This window comes from Conger conger, chromosome 6 (assembly GCF_963514075.1).
Source record: "Conger conger chromosome 6, fConCon1.1, whole genome shotgun sequence".
Classification (NCBI taxonomy): domain Eukaryota; kingdom Metazoa; phylum Chordata; class Actinopteri; order Anguilliformes; family Congridae; genus Conger; species Conger conger.
In genome coordinates, this window is record NC_083765.1 from 6,069,892 (window position 1) to 6,087,425 (window position 17,534).

Genomic DNA, 17,534 nt, shown 5'->3' on the forward strand with positions numbered 1-17,534 from the left:
AGGGTCTATACGTGTGTACAGAGGTGTGTGTATACATTACTGTGTGTACACGCGTGTGTGTTCAGGGTCTATACGTGTCTACGGAGGTGTGTACACATTACTGTGTGTGTATACACGTGCGTCTAGGGTGTATATACAGGGGTTCATGTGTGTGTTCACATTACTGTATGTATCTGTATGTGTGTGTACAGGAGTGTGTGTGTACATTACTGTGTGTGTATACACGTGTGTACATTACTGTGTGTGTATACAGGGGGGTGTGTCTGTGTCTGTGTCTGTGTCTGTGTCTGTGTGAGTGTGAGAGTGTGCACGTATCTCCATTTTCCGTCCGTCTGGCAGAGGATCCGCAGGGTGGGGGAGACGTTCCTGGTGCAGACGCCCCTCCTACCTACATACCCCCCATCTTCAGTCAATCACCCCGCCTCCATCTTCCCCTGTCAACCCTGTCCAGCCGTCTTGTGTGGAGCAACATGGCTCAGGCAGTAAGAGCAGTCGTCTCATTGGCTCAGGCAGTAAGAGCAGTCGTCTCATTGGCTCAGGCAGTAAGAGCAGTCGTCTCATTGGCTCAGGCAGTAAGAGCAGTCGTCTGGCAGTCGGAGGGTTGCCGGTTCGATCCCCCGCCCGGGCTGTGTCGAAGTGTCCCTGAGCAAGATACCTAACCCCCAAATGCTCCTGACGAGCTGGTCGGCGCCTTGCATGGCAGCCAATCGCCGTCGGTGTGTGAGTGTGTGTATGAATGGGTGAATGGAGAAGCATCAATTGTACAGCGCTTTGGATAAAGGCGCTATATAAATGCCACCATTTACCATTTTATTGTGCCTGTATCTGCGAAACGGTGTGCTCCACTGTTCCTCACTGGTTTTTAAATAAATGAAAAGCTTCCGCTTTTATCCAGAGATGCGTAAAGTTGATTGGACTAACATGGGGTTAAGGGTCCAACAGCTGCACTGATCTTATTACATTACATTGATGGCATTTGGCAGACGCTCTTATCTAAGCAGGAGACAATCCTCCCCTGGTGCATTGCAGGGTTAAGGGCCTCGCTCAAGGGCCCGACGGCTGTGCGGACCTTATTGTGGCTACACCGGGGTTAGAACCACCGACCTTGCGGGTCCCGGTCATTTACCTTAACCACTACTGTCTTTCCCGAAGGCCCCTCTGCGCTGAACTCCCGTCACGGCGTGTGAGGGGACGCGGGAGCGGACACGGCTGTGGAGGTGACGGTGTGTCTCTGCGGGCCGGCGCCGGTCTCGTTCCCGTGATGAACGCGCAGCGAGGACCTCCCCCGATCACCGGCCGCAGTGGGGTGCCGGCCTTCTCGGCTCCGAGAGAAACCAAATGATTTCTCGTGCTTGCGCTTCTCCCCGTGTTTGACTGGCGAGTTGAGTGTCCTTCTCCTGGCGAGGTGCTCTCCAGCCCTGGCGTGAGGAGCGTGCGTTAGCCGTCACGCGCTGGGCTCTGTGCCGGGGCGGCCGTTTGCGCCGTGAATTCCGTCGGTGGATATCGCCATGACAACAGAGATTAGAGGTAGAGGTGGGGTAGCTTGCGCGGGGTTAATTGCGCCCCCCCCTCGCCCGCTGTAATTGGACCTAAGGAGCCCGGGATACAGGGCCGCCCCTCAGGTCTGCCGAAGGCCATTGAATGCCGGTCCGTCCATTACGAAGCATGGGCGGGCTGGGGGTGGACTGGGCGGGCGGTCGGGCGATGAGTACTCCTTCCACCAGACCCCAAGACTCCCGTAGTGTCCTCCTGCCCTTGAGGAGGCGTGGGGGGGGGCAGGGGGCAGGAGGGATTGTGTTCTTCCCATCGATCCACACGCTGGGACCGCTCTCCGCTTTGCCCGAGATGCCTCCCCCCCCACCCCCTCCCGTCGTTTTAAACAATAGCAGCTTTCTGTGTGCTGGCCGTGCCCCAGATAAAGGCCCGGTCCGTTTCTGTGCTGGCCGTCCCCCAGATAAAGGCCCGGTCCGTTTCCCGGAATAGAGAGTGGAAAAACGCCCGAACGCTGGACGGCGCCGCTGTCCGTATCTGGGAAGGTGCCTTGAGCAGCATGAGGCGTTACCTTGACGACGGGCTGAGGGCTGTTTGTGTAGGGAGAGGGAGAGATAGAGAGCCAGGTTCAGCAGCAGCAGCGGTGCTGTGTAAACTGGGCCTGTGGCTTTTTGGGGACCGGTTCCCACGACACCTGATGAACTGGACCACACTCCTCGGCTGCCCGCTGCTACACGCCTCTGGTGAATGGTAGCAGTTACCCCTCCCGACCCAGTGTGTGTGAGCGTGTGTGTGAGCGTGTGTGTGAGCGTGTGTGTGAGCGTGTGTGTGAGCGTGTGTGTGAGCGTGTGTGTGAGCGTGTGTGTGTGTGTGTGCGTGTGCGTGCGTGTGTGTGTGCGTGTGTGTGTGCGTGTGTGTGTGCGTGTGTGTGTGCGTGTGTGTGAGCGTGTGTGTGTGTGTGAGAGTGTGTGTGAGAGTGTGTGTGAGAGTGTGTGTGAGAGTGTGTGTGAGAGTGTGTGTTTGTGTGTGTGTGCGTGTGTGTGCGTGTGTGTGTGCGTGTGTGTGTGCGTGTGTGTGTGCGTGTGTGTGTGCGTGTGTGTGTGCGTGTGTGTGTGCGAGCGTGCGTGTGTGTGAGCGTGTGTGTGAGCGTGTGTGTGAGCGTGTGTGTGAGCGTGTGTGTGAGCGTGTGTGTGTGTGTGTGCGTGTGCGTGCGTGTGTGTGTGCGTGTGTGCGTGCGTGTGTGTGTGCGTGTGTGTGTGCGTGTGTGTGTGCGTGTGTGTGTGCGTGTGTGTGTGTGCGTGTGTGTGAGCGTGTGTGTGTGTGTGAGAGTGTGTGTGAGAGTGTGTGTGAGAGTGTGTGTGAGAGTGTGTGAGAGTGTGTGTGAGTGTGTGTGTGCGTGTGTGTGCGTGTGTGTGCGTGTGTGTGCGTGTGTGTGTGCGTGTGTGTGTGCGTGTGTGTGTGCGTGTGTGTGTGCGTGTGTGCGTGTGTGCGTGTGTGTGTGCGAGCGTGTGTGTGTGCGAGCGTGTGTGTGTGCGAGCGTGTGTGTGTGCGAGCGTGTGTGTGAGCGTGTGTGTGAGCGTGTGTGTGAGCGTGTGTGTGAGCGTGTGTGTGAGCGTGTGCGTGTGCGTGTGTGTGTGTGTGTGTGTGTGAGCGTGTGTGTGTGTGTGAGAGTGTGTGTGAGAGTGTGTGTTTGTGTGTGTGCGTGTGTGTGTGCGTGTGTGTGTGCGTGTGTGTGTGCGTGTGTGTGTGCGTGTGTGTGAGCGTGTGTGTGTGTGTGTGTGTGTGTGTGTGTGTGTGTGTGTGTGTGTGTGTGTGTGTGAGAGTGTGTGAGAGTGTGTGAGAGTGTGTGAGAGTGTGTGAGAGTGTGTGAGCGTGTGTGTGCGTGTGCGTGTGTGTGTGAGCGTGTGCGTGTGTGTGTGTGTGTGTGTGAGAGTGTGTGAGAGTGTGTGAGCGTGTGTGTGAGCGTGTGTGTGAGCGTGTGCGTGTGCGTGTGTGTGTGTGTGTGAGCGTGTGCGTGTGTGTGTGTGTGTACGGTACGGTACAGGACTGTCTGTCTCCTAGACTGCAGCTGCTGCTGCAGAGGTGAAGAGGCGTGGCACTGGCCTGCCTGATCAATAATGTGCATGTTTCCCTCTCTGCAGTCTCTCTCTCTCTCTCCCCCCCCCGCCTCTGTGGGCGGAGCTCCCCAGAAGAGCCGGATAAAGGATGTCCCCGTGCCCTCAGGCGAGCATTACAGCGCCCGTCTCTTCCTTAATCCCACAATGCTCTGTGTTCCACACGTCCGCAAAGCCCTGCTGGAGACGCACAGCTGCAGTGTGAGCACGGAGACCCCTCCCCCTGTTTAAAGCTCCCAGAACACACCCAGCAGGGCTCTGCTCTCCCCGGCCGGCCGCCCCTCCTGGTCTCATTCCGCCCCGGTTCTGCGAGCATGCTGCACATTCGCGCCTCGGTGTTTAAGGTCTGATCAAACGCCCAGCGGGATTTCTGATGCACTGATTCGCTAGCTGGACAGCCAATCAGAGAGCTCTCTCTCATCGACGGCTCCAAAACACGCCGACAGAGTGTCGGCGTGCGGGACACACCGGAAAGACTCGGCCGACAGGGCGCCACCGACGACCTTTAAGGCCCGGACACACCAAACCGACGGTCGGCCGTCAGACGTTGGTGGCGCCCTGTCGGCCGAGTCTTTCCGGTGTGTCCCGCACGCCGACACGGCGTGTTTTGGAGGACTCCGACGCCTGATTGGCTGAGTTATTACCTCTCACGCAGGTGCAGAACGTACGTGCAACTGGGCCGTCGGCGGACCGTCGTTGCGGTGTGTTCGGCACAGCCCACATTAACGACGCGTATCGACACGAGGCGATCTTTGTCGGCGCTCCGCGGCCGACCGACGGTTTGGTGTGTCCGGGCCTTTAGATGCTTTCTCTTGTCTGCGCACCCCTGCTGTTCGAGGATACGCTCAGCGGATATGTCCGCTGCTTCTGCGAACGCGCTGTGTGGAAACTCTGTGCTAATCCCTCTCATCAACTCTCTCCGTTTAACCCTTTTAAGAGTAGGTTTTTATTTGTATTTCCCCCCCCCCCCCCCCCCCCAACCCCAGAATTCTCAATCTGTGTTCTAGAACTCTGTTTGCCCCAGCAGTGATTGTGACATCAGCATTAGAATGTTCAGCTCGGCGCATTCTAATGACGTGTCTGTGTCGCCTCGCGCCCTTTTTATAACGGGTTAACGTGGACACGTGGAACCTGAGCCTGCGCCGGATCGGGCTGTTCGTATCCGGGAGGGGTGGGGGGCAGGGAGGGCGGGCTGTTGACGGGTCCGGCTGGTCATTGTCTGTCCCTGCAGGGACCCAGGCCCTGCCGGTGTGGGACGGCCAATCAAACGCACCGCTCGCCCGCCTGCCTTGTGTTCAGACCCCAGGGCGGAGAGGGCAGCTTTGAACCGCTTTCTCGCCGGTTTGAAACGGCAGTTAAAACGATGGACTGACACGCTTTTTTTCCCTCCGAACCAGCGTCTGAAGAGCTTTTGAGGGGGGTGGAGAAGTGTGCCTTTCCCAGCACATTTTACAAATGCGTGACTGCCTGGGTGCTGGGCTTTGATCTGGGTGAAATCTCCTGGTGTGATCCTCGGGTAGATCAAAAGGCGGGCCGGGCTAGCGCTAGCGCTAGGCTAACGGGGAAGGAGCTGCCGTCCCTGGTCCTCTGCCCGGCTCTGCCGCGTGTGGGGGAGGGACCGTGGCCAAAGATCCGCCGTGTGTTCGCGCGGGGATCTCTGCCATGTTCTGATGTTATTCTCAAAGTGACAAACATTTTAAGAGTCACACGAGCACCTTCCCAACCCATCTGGGTTTCTCCTCTGGCTCTCTGCTGACAGCCTGAAAATGTGTTTCTTTAGGCAGAGGCTGAAACCCAGCCAAACTAACTTTAGCCTGGTTTAGCTAACGCTAGCCTAGCTTGACTGGTTTTAGCTAGCCTCACCTGACTGACTTTAGCTGGCCAAGCCTAGCCTGACTGTTGATGTTGATGTTGATGATGTTGATGATGATGATGATGATGATGATGATGATGATGGTGGTGGTGGTGGTGGTGATGGCATACGTGCCCTGTCTCTGCTCTCTCTGGCGTGAGCAGTGTTCCTGCTGCAGCAGTGGCACTCTCCCCCTGTGTGACGTTTCGGCGGTGAAAGGGGGGGCAGGCTCCGTGGCCACCTCTCTATGCCCAGGGAGGCGTGTTGTTCCAGAACTCTCCGTGTGAATCTGGATGCCGGTGGGATTTATCTGGGGCTGTGGGTAACCACTCCAGAGGTGGCTGTGGTCAGGGGGGTGGGGGCTCAGCAGGGTTTGGTTTCCCTCACATGTGGCATGCGGCGTAGGAGCAGTTCCTCCTCTCCTCCCTCGCACCGGAGTGGTGGTGAGAGGACGAGGCCTTGCGCTGTTGCCCTAAAATGGCATCGCATGACCGCGGAGCTGAAAATGGAGCTGTCCGCTCCGCACCTCGTGGGGGCCTGGCCAGCGTCCCCCACGCCCCAGGCCTCACGCCCCACGCCCCACGCCCCAGGCCCCTGGCGCTCACCGTCCCGCCTGCCGCTACAGGGACTGTCCCGCTCACACTGGAGCCCTCACGCGTGGGTCACAGGGGCTGTCGAAAAGCGAGAAGACATTTCATCCCTGGGCAAGGCGAGCGGGGGAAAAAGACTGGCTCTTGGGGCGACACGGCTCAGGCAGTAAGAGCAGTCGTCTCATTGGCTCAGGCAGTAAGAGCAGTCGTCTCATTGGCTCAGGCAGTAAGAGCAGTCGTCTCATTGGCTCAGGCAGTAAGAGCAGTCGTCTCATTGGCTCAGGCAGTAAGAGCAGTGGTCTGGCAGTCGGAGGGGTTGCCGGTTCGATCCCCTGCCCGGGCTGTGTCGAAGTGTCGCTGAGCGAGACACCTAACCCCCCCTGACGAGCTGGTTGGGGCCTTGAATGGCAGCCAATCGCCGTCGGTGTGTGAGTGTGTGTATGAATGGGTGAATGGAGAAGCATCAGTTGTACAGCGCTTTGGATAAAGGCACTATATAAATGCCATTTACCATTTACCATTCTTGTGTGTGTCTTTGCAGGATGGGGGCAGACACCGGCACCAAACCTTCAGTTAAACACGACAGCCCTGAGGCTGCTCCTTACTGTGTGTGGCTGCACACTGAACACTGGAGGATGTTATTGTTATTATTACTATTAATATCAATATTTGGTCAACAGCAGCCCAATTTACTGGGGCAAATTGTCATGCATGAGGTCAAAAATTTGACCAATATAAGATGGCGTAACTTCTCTATACTCTTACCTTGTTTGAGATGTCCTTAAAGTCATATTATGCTTAGTTACGTAACGTGTTATTTATATATTTTGGGCGTATTTCTAATACTGCTGAACACGCGTGAGCAGTTTGCTCTTTTGGCAGTTCTGCAGCCCCTCCCAGTTAACGGCTGTCACTCACAAACACGGTGGCAGGGTGAGGTCAACTGGGGACTTTCTGCAGACTGGGGCCGTTGGCAAAGCCTTTTGGGAACGACTCCCTGCGCTTCTGGGAGGAGGGAGGGAACCACTCCATGTGAGACAGCTCCTCCTGAAACGGGTGCCGGGCGAACGCTCAAGAGGGTGTGTGTGCTTCACAGAGCGAGCAAACGCTAATGAGAGTGTGTGTGTGCTTCACAGAGCGAGCAAACGCTAATGAGAGTGTGTGTGTGCTTCACAGAGCGAGCAAACGCTAATGAGAGTGTGTGTGTGCTTCACAGAGCGAGCAAACGCTAATGAGAGTGTGTGTGTGCTTCACAGAGAGAGCAACCGCTAAAGAGAGTGTGTGTGCTTCACAGAGTGAGCAAACGCTAACGAGAGTGTGTGTGTGCTTCACAGAGAGAGCAACCGCTAAAGAGTGTGTGTGCTTCACAGAGCGAGCAAACGCTAACGAGAGTGTGTGTGCTTCACAGAGCGAGCTAATGAGTGTGTGTGCTTCACAGAGCGAGCAAACGCTCACGAGAGTGTGTGCTTCACAGAGCGAGCAAACGCTCACGAGAGTGTGTGCTTCACAGAGCGAGCAAACGCTAATGAGTGTGTGTGCTTCACAGAGCGAGCAAACGCTAATGAGTGTGTGTGCTTCACAGAGCGAGCAAACGCTCACGAGAGTGTGTGTGCTTCACAGAGCGAGCAAACGCTAATGAGAGTGTGTGTGTGCTTCACAGAGCGAGCAAACGCTAATGAGAGTGTGTGTGTGCTTCACAGAGCGAGCAAACGCTAACGAGAGTGTGTGTGCTTCACAGAGCGAGCAAACGCTAATGAGAGTGTGTGTGTGCTTCACAGAGCGAGCAAACGCTAATGAGAGTGTGTGTGTGCTTCACAGAGCGAGCAAACGCTAACGAGAGAGTGTGTGTGCTTCACAGAGCGAGCAAACGCTAACGAGAGAGTGTGTGTGCTTCACAGAGCGAGCAAACGCTAATGAGTGTGTGTGTTAGCGTGTGCGGCTGGATGGTTTGCTCTGGCCGGACAGTGAGTGTGCGGCAGGTCGTGAGGTCTTTGATCTTCTCTCTTTAAGTCCCACTGTCTCATGCCGTCTCTCAGCTCAGATAAAATATTCATATTTCTCCCTGAGCATGGAAAGAAATGTGGAACAGCTGCTACACTGTGAGTCCCTGCAACCCCCCACATACACACACACACACACACACACACACACACACACACACACACATACCTGTGCCCCACACACACACACACACACACACACTCGCGCACACACACACATACTCACACACGCACGCACGCACACACACACATACCTGTGCCACACACACACACACTCACACACACACACACACAAACACATACTCACACACACACACACTCACACACTCACTCACACACACACACACACACATACCTGTGCCCCACGCACACACTTCTGTGCCAGAGACACGCTAGGCTCCTGCACCCCTCCCCGTGTCCGTGATCTTTCCGAGCCTGCTCTTCCCCACCCCACCCCGGCGTGCTTCCGGAGTCCGCCCTTTCCCGGCCCTCCGGAGCGCCGCTCCTGACGGCCTCGGCAGCCGATCCCGCACTGGGATCAGCGGCTGGTGGGAGTGCGATCCGTTAACGCGCGCGTTTCGCGTAGGTGTTCCGCTCCGCGACGTGCACTGTGATGCTGTCCGTTTACAGGCCGTCTGTCTGAACTGGGCCCGTCAGCTGCCGAAGAGGAACCGGCGCCGTGGAGCGTACGGCGTGATGGAAGCTGCACTGCGCTTCCCGCTCGCGGCTGCTGTCTGTCCTGGTCCCACGGTAGTGGAACGACCTCCCGGTGGATGTCAGACCTCTTTCAAGCGCAGACTGAAGACTCATCTCTTCAGGCTACACCTTTCCCTCCCTAACTCACCACCATGATTAGCCTTATATATGCCAGAGACTGTAGTTGTATAGATGTTGTTTTTTGTATTAGTTATTGTATTGTTGTACTCGGGGTATTCTAGCTGCCAACTGTGGTACGCTAGTTTGGAAGTTGATGTACTCTTCAAGGGTTCCGATTATATCTGTATGGTGACGATAGGACTCGGAACTGCACTGTCCTCTCAGGTCCTCTTAGCACTTGTACTTGTACTAGTAGACGCTCTTACTCCGGATAAGAGCGTCTACTAAATGCCATGTAATGTAGTGTAATGTAATGCCATGTAACGTAATGTATCCTTTCAGTACGGGGTGTCTGTTCAGCCTCACCCAAAAAGGGCAGCTGTGGCTGCAGGCTGGTGTTTTAGCCCGGCACTCAGACGCCTGATTCAACTGATGAACTGATCGTGGTCTTCAGTCAAGACCTTGAGGAGCAGAATCAGGTGTCATAACACCCTGCCCCCACTCTGGCCCTTTTGGGATGAGAGTAGTTGGTTGGCGGGCTGGGTAAAGCGCCGTGCCCTCTCCTTGCCGGGGCGTGTGTTGCGTGCTCTGAGCGGTGTGCTGGAGGCGTTTGTGCTGTGCAGTTTTGGTTGGATGCGTGACAGGCATTCTCATTCAGCGGTTGTGCTTTGGGACGGGGTTGGGAGGGCGGCTGTCCCAGACGAAGGCCTTTTGAAAAGCTCTCCAGATCCCCCTGTCCGATCTCGATAAGCCCCCGTGCTTGTCCGGGTCGGTCTTCAGGGGTGGTGTTGGGGTTGAGTTTCGGAAGAATTTTTGCTGTGGAAAGTAGGAGCTGTGTTGGGAACGCCGTTTTCCTCAGTGCTGCTCCTCGTGCCGGTAACTCCCGCTGTATCCGGTCCGGAGTACGAGGCTCCGAAACCCTCGCTAATCCTGTCTCTCCCCCCCCCCTCTTGTCTTCCTCAGGAGTTTTCGGAGAGGGCTGCGAGCTCCTGTCGGATTTAAACCTCGCCTCACCGAAGACAGCCATGGAATCGGTAAGCTTCCCGGACTTCCTTTCTACGCCCGCGGTGTACGCGGTCCGGAGTGGCTGCGCTCCAGGCGTGTGCGTGATTGCTGTGTCGCCCTACGACGCGCGTTCGCGTGTTTCTGCGTGACAGCCTCGCTGTCGTCATTGGCCGGTGTCATCTCATCTGGGGCCCTTTGAGGCCCCTCCCCCTTCCCCTCAGACGCAGGTCTCTGATTGGGCCTTGTGTGGTGCGGTCGCACTGGAGCCTCCTTCGTAAATAAGAAGCGTGCGAGTGTGAGTGTGCGATGGATGATTAGGGCTGGTTGTCATGAGTATCCCCGGATGGTGTTCGATTTTGAATAGCAAGGGGACCTCCTAAAGTCCGTCCATCTGTCCCGCCTGTGTCCATCTGTCTGTTCTGTTCTGTTCTGTTCTGTTCTGTTCTGCTGTGTGTGTGTGTGCGTGTGTGTGTGCGTGTGTGCGTGTGTGTGTGCGTGTGTGTGTGCGTGTGTGTGTGCGTGCGTGTGTGTGTTTACATCTGAGCTGGGACTCTGTCTGCTTACTGTCAGTGGGAACCAGGGAGACCAAAGGACACAGCTCATTACCCTCCTCCTCAGGGCGTCTCTCTCTCTCTCTCTCTCTCTCTCTATCTCTCTATCTCTCTATCTCTCTATCTCTCTATCTCTCTCCCTCTCTCTCTCCCTCTCCCCCTCCCTCTCTCTCTCTCTCTCTCTCTCCCCCTCTCTCTCGTCCCTGTGTGCTTGCTTGCTCGCTGCTGTCCATCGTTGCCGAAGATGACGTCACTTCCTTGGGGCGAGTGGTGGAGTGTTGTGGCTACCGCTGCTGACGGCGGTGCCATTGAAGACGGCCATGAAGCCCAATCCTCGATCCACATGCCCTGCCACAGCTGGGGCACGTGAGGGCTGAGTCTAGTGATGCTAGGGGTTGTCGCGCACGGTGATGCCTGCGCTGTCGCTGTGCTTCTCTCTGGAATGTGCGTTTTGATTCTGGCTGTGGGCCTGTACACCTCACCTCTGGGGCCCACTGCTGCTCCGAGATCCCCTACCAATTTAGCCTGGAGTCGCGAGACTGCCAGTTACCGTGTGCTGCCACGAGGAGGCGTGGTAGGAGTCCTGGTGCAGGAGAGGCTCCCTCCCCCTCTCTCTCGTTCCTGTCTGAGGGCTGTGGGAATGATGTGGTTTTACGTTCAGCTGGAGCCTGGAGTTCTGCTGTCTTAATTGGTAGCAGGTGTCGAGAGGCGCACGACCGATGGGCTTCTGTTCCCCGCTCCCGCCCTCTCTCAGGCCCACATGCTAATGCTGCTCTGTGTGTGTGTGTGTGTGTGTGTGTGTGTGTGTGTGTGTGTGAGTGTGAGTGTGAGTGTGAGTGTGAGTGTGAGTGTGAGTGTGAGTGTGAGTGTGAGTGTGAGTGTGAGTGTGAGTGTGAGTGTGAGCAGAAGTGTGTGTGTCTGTGTTTGAGGGCGGGTGAGTGAGAGAGTGAGAGAGTGAGAGAGTGAGAGAGTGAGAGAGTGAGAGATCTTCTAGAATTCTGTTGAATCAGGGTTGCTGTGTGAACCGTTAGTTTTTATTTGGGTTTTTTGTGTTCTGAAAACGTGCTTTAAGTCCTGGTCACTCTGTGCCGGACGCTGGCCCGGTGATCTCATCAACACTCCGGGCTGTGCCTGACGGGGCTGTTCCATGACGGGGCTGTTCCATGACGGGGCTGTTCCATGACGGGGCTGTTCCATGACGGGGCTGTTCCATGACGGGGCTGTTCCATGACGGGGCTGTTCCATGACGGGGCTGTTCCATAACGGGGCTGTTCCTGATCGCGTTGCGGACGGCGCGGTTGGGGTTTGGCTGTTGCCATGTGAGCAGTGGTGATGTCACCGCTGTGCTGCTTCCTGCTCCGCGGCGCGGGAGGGTGAGGTCATCTCCGCGCGCCGCTGGGCAGTGACTCAGCAGTCTTGGAGAAGGCGGCAGGGCTAGTGGAGCCGGTCCTCGCTCTGTGCGGGTCCCCATAAATCCCGCTTGAGCCTTCGCCTTCATTCTCTGTGTGTCCAGGCTGTGCCTGCCGTTACCCTCGCCCCCGGGGGGTCAACCGCTACCTGGCCTCACCTGGTTTCTCTGGTGCGATCGCGGCGGCTGATTTTAGGGTGAAAACGGGGAACTGGCACATGGGGCGTAGCTTCGGCTGCGGGACTGTCTCTCCTCCTGGAGAGAGACGCAGCGCTCCACACGCGCTTCCCTGCTCCGGCCTGGAGCTCTTATTACAGACCCACCGACTCCCCGGAGAGGCTGATCAGCCCGCCGTCCAGCAGCCGAGGCCTGTCCCAGGGCTGAGGAGGAGGAGGAGGAGGAGGAGGAGGAGGAGCGGAGAGGTGGCTGTGTGGGGTTAACGTTGGGCCCAGCAGAGGTTCTGTTCCTGGCTGGGTGTGATGTGCAGAACCTCGGGAGGACAGACGTAGTCTCTCATTCATGCACACACACACACACACACACACACACACACACACACACACACACACACACACACACGTGCTTACAGTCACGCACACAGTCTGCCCCTCCCCCCGCGCCTGTCTGCCCCCTCCCCCACGTGTTTGACCTTCTATTTTTGACTCATTCTCACAAGCGCTCCCTCCCTCTCCCTCTCCCTCTCCCTCTCCCTCTCCCTCTCCCTCCCTCCCTCTCTCGCTCTCCCTCCCTCCCTCCCTCCCTCTCTCGCTCTTTGGTTTTGACACATTTTGCAAGTTTATAGTTTGCGTGGTACATGGGTGTGGTGCATGGGCTAAAAAAAAGCTACTGGACCTCGCCCAAATTAGGCGCCCCTGTTAGCTCTGCTAATGTTAGTGTGAGTTCGCCTGTTAGCTGTGCTAATGTGGGTTTGAGTTTGCCTGTTAGCTGTGCTAATGTGGATTTGAGTTCGCCTGTTAGCTGTGCTAATGTGGGTTTGAGTTTGCCTGTTAGCTGTGCTAATGTGGGTTTGAGTTTGCCTGTTAGCAGTGCTAATGTGGGTTTGAGTTCGCCTGTTAGCTGTGCTAATGTGGGTTTGAGTTTGCCTGTTAGCAGTGCTAATGTGGGTTTGAGTTTGCCTGTTAGCAGTGCTAATGTGGGTTTGAGTTTGCCTGTTAGCAGTGCTAATGTGGGTTTGAGTTTGCCTGTTAGCTGTGCTAATGCTGCAGTGTGAGTTCGCCTGTTAGCTGTGCTAATGTGGGTTTGAGTTTGCCTGTTAGCTGTGCTAATGTGGGTTTGAGTTCGCCTGTTAGCAGTGCTAATGTGGGTTTGAGTTCGCCTGTTAGCTGTGCTAATGTGGGTTTGAGTTTGCCTGTTAGCAGTGCTAATGTGGGTTTGAGTTCGCCTGTTAGCAGTGCTAATGTGGGTTTGAGTTTGCCTGTTAGCAGTGCTAATGCTGCAGTGTGAGTTCGCCTGTTAGCTGTGCTACTGTGGGTTTGAGTTCGCCTGTTAGCAGTGCTAATGTGGGTTTGAGTTTGCCTGTTAGCTGTGCTAATGTGGGTTTGAGTTCACCTGTTAGCAGTGCTAATGTGGGTTTAAGTTCGCCTGTTAGCTGTGCTACTGTGGGTTTGAGTTCGCCTGTTAGCTGTGCTAATGTGGGTTTGAGTTCGCCTGTTAGCTGTGCTAATGTGGGTATGAGTTTGCCTGTTAGCAGTGCTAATGTGGGTTTGAGTTTGCCTGTTAGCTGTGCTAATGTGGGTTTGAGTTTGCCTGTTAGCAGTGCTAATGTGGGTTTAAGTTCGCCTGTTAGCTGTGCTACTGTGGGTTTGAGTTCGCCTGTTAGCTGTGCTAATGTGGGTATGAGTTTGCCTGTTAGCAGTGCTAATGTGGGTTTGAGTTCGCCTGTTAGCAGTGCTAATGTGGGTTTGAGTTCGCCTGTTAGCTGTGCTACTGTGGGTTTGAGTTTGCCTGTTAGCTGTGCTACTGTGGGTTTGAGTTCGCCTGTTAGCTGTGCTACTGTGGGTTTGAGTTCGCCTGTTAGCTGTGCTACTGTGGGTTTGAGTTCGCCTGTTAGCTGTGCTACTGTGGGTTTGAGTTCGCCTGTGACAAGCGGCTGTCTTTTCTTCTGTTATTTATAGAGCTCTGTGTGCACAGTCACATATCCTTCTGTCAACAGCACCAGCTGTCAGGGGGAGAGTTCAGTTCTGATCATAATCCTGCTCACTTGGGTCTAAGCGGAATGTACTTGTGTTCATTGTTTTAATGCATTATTTTGCAATGGTTTAGTTATTATGGAAGTACAGAATTTGTGTGTGTGTGTGTGTGTGTGTGTTTTCCATGTATATATAAATGTGTGTGTGTGTTTGTGTGTGTGTGTGTGTGTGTGTGCGTGTGTGTGCCTGTTCATGCTCCATCCGCATAGCTGGGTGCCGTGCAGAGTGTGAGTGTGAGTGTGAGTGTGAGTGTGAGTGTGAGTGTGAGTGTGAGTGTGAGTGTGCGTGTGCGTGTGCGTGTGCGTGTGCGTTGGGGGGAGGGCTGTGCTCTAACACACACACACACGCACACTCTGCACGGCACCCAGCTATGCGGATGGAGCATGAACAGGCACACACACACACACACACACACACACACACACACACACACACACACACACACACACACACAGGCTGAAAGGGTTGTTTAGCCGGGCCGGTCCTCTCCGGATCCAGGTGTTCCCCTGACCGGCTTCAGAGAGACAGGAGCCGCTTCATTGCCACACCCCCCTATCCGAGTACTATGATTATACGAGTACTGGCCTTTGAATTAGCTACAGCTGCCTGCTGAATTCTCTCAATCGGACGAATTCATGCCTGGAATTGTAATTGCTCTTGTGTGCGTGGAAACGATCAATGGCTGCATGGCGGTTTTGCTGGCGCTGTGTCTGAAAACATCTCCCTCCGTTATCGAGCGGCCCTGTCGTGGATTGGCTGCTCCGCGTTACCGTGACGCTGCCGGTCTCCGGGACGGTCTTGTGAGCGTGTGCGGTTGACCTTCCCGGGCGAGTGCCTCGACTGAGGGGCAGAGAGGACACTGCGCCACGTGGAGTCTCCCGGCTTCCGTGCCTCTGTGGGCGTGTGTCTGTTCGAGACGGTAAAGGTCCAGGTTAAACTTAAAGCCCATCTGTGTCTGTTGCTGTTGTGTGTCCTGATTACATCCGGAAATGAGAATACCACGTTGCTTCTTCTGCGCTTGCTGTTCAGGCAGTGAGAAATGGCTACTGTGTGCTGATTGGTTCATGTTTATGTGCAGTGTTGGCATTGGTCAGTGTTTGTGTGCAGTGTTTGGATTGGTCAGTGTTTGTGTGCAGTGTTTGGATTGGTCAGTGTTTGGATTGGTCAGTGTTTGTGTGCAGTGTTTGGCACGGGTATGAATTTGAATTTTGAATTTGAATTGATTTGTTTATAATGTCGTGGACAGTCCCCATTAATTAACTGCAAGCACAAATGGCAGCAACATCAATGCAGTACATGAGATAAAACGGTACAAGGGGACAAGGGAAGAGCAAATAGTCATAGCAGACATACAGACACAGCAACATACAGACATAATAGCATACAGACATAGTAGCATACAGACACAGCAGCATACAGGCACAGTAGCATCCAGACATTGAAACACACAGACATATGCAGGTGGGTAGCAAAGATGGAGGTGTACATAACACACGTCACATCTGACAGATTAATGTATGCAGTTGTAGTTATCGCAAAGCCATGTTTTAAGGTGTGTTGTAAAGGTGGAGTATGTATGTATATTTTTTATGTAGGTAGGTATTGAGTTCCAGTTTTGTATTGCTATAACAGAGAATGATAATTGACCAAATGTACTTTTCCTAAATGGGACTAAGAAGGCGCCTCGTGTGGTGCTTCTGGTGATCTGACTGGTATTGTTACATTGGATTATGAATGAGTTAAGAGGAGGAGGAGGAGCAGTGTTATGCAAGACTTTGTAGACCAGGCAGATGTTTTTGTATTTGATCACATCTTCCCAGCTCAGAAGTTTACGGTTATTTAGGATGATACAATGATGAGAGCTGTTAGGCTTCTGGTCCAGGACTTTAAGGGTTTGCTTGTAGAGAATTGCATTAGTGAATTAATGGTTTGAGTGACGAGCTGTTAGTTTGTCCCCAACTTGTCAAACAGTATGTCAGATGTGACATAATCATGGCGTTCATGTATAATTTGGCAGCATTAAAAGGCATTACATTTCTGATGCATTTAAAATTAGTTAGGCTAAACTTGACTCTTTGGCATACTTTCTTAATGTGTGCTTTGAATGACAGATTGGAGTCAATAATGATACCCAGATATTTAAATTGTGGCACAATGCTAATATTTTTACCTGAGATTGATATATTGGACACGGTGTTACATTGTCTTTTAGTGAAAAACATTCCTACAGTTTTATTTACGTTAAGTTGAAGGCATGAACGGTTCAGCCAATTTGTGATCTGATCCATAGCTGTGATGAGTTTGGCAGCAGCCAGATGTTTGGTCTTGGCATGCACATATATTACAGTGTCATCTGCATATAATTGTGTTTCAACATCAGGGCAGACAGATGGCAGATCATTAATATATAGGCTAAACAGAAGCGGGCCAAGTATTGATCCTTGAGGTACACTGGTGCATAGGTTAAGAGCTGATGAACGGTGGTTGTTCACAGAAACATGTTGGCTCCTACCAGTTAGGTATGACTCAATCCATTTGAGTGCTAACGAGGAGAAGTTAAAAGCAGACAGTTTGGCAATAAGGACCTTATGGTTGACTGTCGAAAGCTTTGCGAAGGTCTAAGAACACAGCACCGACAACACCTCCTTTGTCGACCATTGCGCGGACCTTCTCTAAGAAGAAACAGTTAGCTGTTTCAGTGGAGTGATGGGCCCTGAAGCCAAACTGCATGGGATGGAGATTAAATGGACCATTATTTAAGAAAGAAACAAGCTGCTCTGATACCCACTTCTCAGCAACATTGGAAATCACAGGTAAAATGCTGATTGGGCGATAGTTGCATATGTTCTGGGGATCATCTGACTTGAATATGAGTATGAGTACTTGAATATGAGTGGCCATGTTGTTGGGGCTGGCAGCGCAGGGCTAGTTCCCGAGAGAGGGAGAGGGAGAGGGAGAGGGAGAGGGAGAGGGAGAGGGAGAGAGGCAGAGAGGCAGAGAGGCAGAGAGGCAGAGAGGCAGAGGGGCAGGGTTGAGAGGAGAAGCCTTGAGCTCCTCCGGGTTCCTGCTGCTTTCCACCCCCCTCCCCCGTCCTGTAACAGTCCTGGCTCCCGGCCAACTCGGTCAGGTGACTGGTTTCCTGTAAGAGCGGTCTGGATTGGTGTCTAACACACGCTAATGTCATTGCGCCCGAGTCAAAGCAGACACCGCCTGGGACTCCAGGTACTTTCCAACAAAAGCAGTCCAGCGTGATTCCACTCTGCCCTCCGTCTCAGCTCCCCACTGTGTGTGATTTTGGACATCTAGGCCTAATGTTGTTATTATTTAACATTTCCCAAAAATGTTAAAAAAAAAAATGTCCGTTTTCCTTTGAGAGGAATTTGGCGGTGCGGGTCTGCATCCTGCATCCCCGCAACTGGTCCACGCGGCCCTTTCAGGTCTCTGTGAAAGCCTGCGTTACCCCCCGTCTCGGCCCTCCGTCCCTGGGGGGGGGGGGG

At 54.1% G+C, this 17,534-nt stretch overlaps 1 protein-coding gene across 1 annotated transcript in view; it reads left to right on the top strand.

Moving 5' to 3' along the window:
* The window catches only part of ankrd11 (ankyrin repeat domain 11), a 109,274-nt gene that overhangs the window by 14,532 nt on the left and 77,208 nt on the right, over positions 1-17,534 (top strand). The window contains exon 2 of the mRNA XM_061245057.1: positions 9,827-9,897. The gene's annotated coding sequence lies outside the window, so the exon portion shown is untranslated. The remainder of the gene's footprint in view (positions 1-9,826; positions 9,898-17,534) is intronic.